The sequence below is a fragment of the Octopus bimaculoides genome, chromosome 2 (genome assembly GCF_001194135.2).
Source record: "Octopus bimaculoides isolate UCB-OBI-ISO-001 chromosome 2, ASM119413v2, whole genome shotgun sequence".
Lineage (NCBI taxonomy): Eukaryota > Metazoa > Mollusca > Cephalopoda > Octopoda > Octopodidae > Octopus > Octopus bimaculoides.
The window spans coordinates 149,494,474-149,498,532 of record NC_068982.1 but is presented as its reverse complement, the minus strand read 5'-3'; the positions used below and the strand labels follow the sequence as shown (position 1 = coordinate 149,498,532).

Here is a 4,059-nt window from a genome sequence, read left to right as displayed (position 1 = left end):
TATATATATATATATATATATATCATCATGATCGTTTAACATCCACTTTCCATGCTTGCATGAGTTGGACAGTTTGACTGAACTGGTGAGCCAGGAAGCTGCACCAGGCTCCAATCTTTTCTGGCAAGGTTTCTACAGCTGGATGCCCTTCCTAATTCGGAACCATGTGGTTGGGAAGCAAGCTTCTTACCACACAGCCACTCCTGTGCCTATGAAAGGATTTGGTAGATATTTTTGGAAATGTAATGTGTGGATGCTGAAGCTGAATTAAATGGTGAATGGTGAGTTGGTGGATTAAAACGAACAGAAACACAAGGTGAAAGCAGTAAAATGTATTATTTATACTTTTGTTCAGATACATTTATTGTGTAGTCAGTCCCAAATAATAATTTCATTGTAAAATGCATTAGTTAAAAAAAAATATTAATTGCTTTTATATGTTTCTAAATTATTGTTACAGTAACAAATGAATAAAGTGAAAAGTTTGGTGCTGTCTTGCGCTGACAATTCATTTTGAATTTTGCAGTTCACTCATTACTCTGTGTGTGTGTGTGTGTGTGTGTGTATGTGCATGCGTGCATGTGTGTGCGTGCATGTGTGTGTTAAAGGTGAAATACTAAACTTATTTATTTTTTGCATTGTTAAGTGAGCTTCATTCCTTTGCTATTGCTTTACAAGTCCTTATATAAAATAATCAATAATCTGAAATTGTCCGATGTCACTTAAAAGGTATGCTGTAGCCCAACTGAATGTTATTGGGGTCATATAACAGTGCCAAAACCAAGGCAGTCTCATCATCATCATCATCATCATCTTAATGTTCATTTTTCAATGCTTGGATGGGTGATATTATTGGAAATGTATGATTCTGAATATTGTATGACAATGACAATCATTTGCAGCTATCACATGATGTCAAAACAAAGAGACACATACACACATGCATACATACATACATACATACATACATACATGTATGCATTGGGTCATCCTATAAATAATGCAGTTTTTCATACTTCTTTTATTTTTCAAAATTAAGATAAACAAACTTCTTTTTAAATCTAAAATATACTCTCCTTCATTTTCTACAATGCTCTTCCATCTATCTTGTAGACTTGCAAGGCCCCACTTCCAAAATTCCCATGTCTGTGATGAAAAATACTCCTCCATTACTGTTCTGACCTCATCTATAGAATTTATATTTTTTCCATCGAAATGATTTTGAAAACTGCGGAATAAATGATAATCAGATGGGGCAATGTCTGGTGAATATGGTGGGTGGAACATCGTTTCTCAGTCAAACTGCTCCAGCCTTTGGAATCTCATCCTCGTTGTATGTGGCCAAGCATTATCCTGATGGAAGACTACCTTTTGTCATATATATCTTTTATCTCTAATGTTTTATTTGTTTCAGTCTTTGGACTGCAGCCATGCAGGGATACCACCTTGAAGGATCTAATTGGATATATCAACCTCTGTATTTATTTTTTTAAAGCCTGGCACTTATTCTATTGGTATCCTTTTGTTGAACTACTGAGTTACAGGTATGTAAACAAACCAACACCAGTTGTCTACTGGTGGTGGGGGACAAACACAAGCACAAAGACAGACAGACAGACACACACACAAACACACACAATGGGCTTCTTTCAGTTTCTGTCTATCAAATACACTTACAAGGCTTTGTCGGCCTGGGGCTTTAGTAGAAAACTTGCCCAAGGTATCACACAGTGGAACTGAACTCATGATCACATGGTTGGGAAGTAAACTTCTTACCACACAGTTATGCTTTCAAGATTGTACCGAAATTATTACAGAAGTGGGTACAATTCTGTATTAATTGACATAAGTTGTGCTTCATTTTTTCTGATCTGATGACAAGGGATGAAGTATAGATGCATCTGTATGGTCTGTAAATAAAGGTTGAATCCATTGATGGGCATCACATTTCAGTCTAAGAAGTTCAAGAGCCAATACTTAGCACAAATGCTGACTGTTTTGGCATGAAAAGGGCTTCATTCTCTTTGATCTTCTGGAGCATGGTTGCATTTAGAGAAGCCAACAGGCTTAGAGAAGCCAATAAGAATCTAAGAATGATACACTGCAAATGTGAAGTGTTCTGGATTGTGGAACAGTGTGTGTGAGAGAGAAGTGAGACATCATTGGTGAAAAGTGCATGATGAAAGCATACTCACTTTCAATATAGAAGACAAACATGTGACATAGAATTACTATTATAAGTGACTTCTGAACGTGGAGAGTGAATGGAATATGGAGGGGCAACCTCATGCTAACTCTACAGGGAAACCACCAATGCAAGCTGATAGCAGCACAGTAGATAAAGCCATTAAGGACATAAAGAAAGGGAAAGCTGTGGATTCATTGAGGATAGTTGCAGAAATATTCAAAATATCTGGTGAGGTAGGATATATGATTGCCACTCAAATAGTTAGATCAAATGAGGCAAGGAGTCTTATCTAATGGCAAGAGTTGTCATATCATTGTAAACAGTTACATAGGCAAAGGAGATGCCTTGGAGAGGGACTTGATCTGTAACTGAGTAGACCTAGATGAGATGTAATTTGGCTTCTTGCCAGAAGAGGGGTCTTCATAATGAAGCAACTGTTGGAGAAATAATTGGCTAAGAATTAATCACTATTCCTGGCATTCATTGACTTGGAGAAAGTGTTTGACTCAGTAATTAGGTGGCCATGGGGGCTGTACAAACTATGTACAAAGATGTAGTGAAAGTCAATAAAGATTTCAATGATGAGTTTCAGTGACCTCTAATTCATTATTGTCATACAGACCATCACTGAGGAGTTAAAGATTGGATGTCCATGGGAGCACCTATTTTTTGAAGGCCTAGTTGTCATAGTTGAATCTATAGAGAATTTAGAGATGAAATTCTCAGCATGGAAGTTAAACTTAAAAGTGAAAAGCCTCACGATTAACTTACCAAAGATAAACTCAACATGCTGAGCACAATGTCAGCTATGGACACACAAGAGGTGTAGTGGAATTACAGGTAAACTAACAGAGAATACAAACTTCATATGTGACAGATGCACTAGAGGACCACATACTATGAGCACAAGGGGAATAAATTTCCATAAATGCCTAGATAGTTTACAAGAAGTAGTTGACTGCTTTTGTTTCACATGGGATGTATTTAACAGGTGAGGTGGGCTGCTCCAAATGTATAATAACAGGTTGGAAAATGTTCAGGGAGCTATTACTGCTGCTGACAAGGGTCTTCTCCCTCAGAGTGAAGAAGAGATTGTATGAGGCTTGCATCAGAACTGCATTGTTGCATGATAGTGAGACCTGAGCCTTGAATGCAGAAGACTTAAGAAGTCTTAGTGATTATTGGTTAGATAATGCAAAGTTACAAATTATGCTCTCAACACTTATTGCTAAATCAGCTGAGATGTATAATTACTAAACATAATATTGTTAGAATGAACAGGTGACAGTAGTGACCATCATGGAGATGGTTCCATTACAGTCACCTGTTCATTCTGACAATATTAATTTTAATAGTTACACCTATCTGATGATTTGACAGTTAAGTGCTGATTATGTAATTTGTAATTTTGTATACTGTATCCAATTATCAACTCATGTTAATGAAATATATATAAAATGATGGTATAAATATATAACTTATAAACAATATCTTATGTTTTGTTCTTTTCTATATATATATATATATATCATCATCATCATCATCATCGTTTAACGTCCGCTTTCCATGCTAGCATGGGTTGGACGATTTGACTGAGGACTGGTGCAACCGGATGGCTACACCAGGCTCCATATATATATACCCTCTTGCAAACTACCTTGTCGACGAGTGACAGGGACCTTCTCTTTGTGGCTGGAGACTTCAACGGTCATGTCGGACGTCGTGCGGGAGGCTTCCATGGCATACATGGAGACTATGGCTTCGGTTCCCACAACGAGGAGGGAACCAGACTGCTGGAGTTCTGTGATGCAACCGATCTTATGGTCTGCAATACCAACTTCAGGAAACCTGCCAGTCACCTAGTCACCTAC

The 4,059-nt window shown here is 37.5% G+C and overlaps 1 long non-coding RNA gene across 2 annotated transcripts in view; it reads left to right on the top strand.

Moving 5' to 3' along the window:
- Window positions 1-4,059, top strand: part of LOC128247036 (uncharacterized) — an 86,361-nt gene that overhangs the window by 14,868 nt on the left and 67,434 nt on the right. For both annotated transcript variants that reach the window (XR_008263462.1, XR_008263461.1), the window contains exon 2: window positions 1,415-1,544. This is a non-coding gene — a long non-coding RNA (uncharacterized LOC128247036). The remainder of the gene's footprint in view (window positions 1-1,414; window positions 1,545-4,059) is intronic.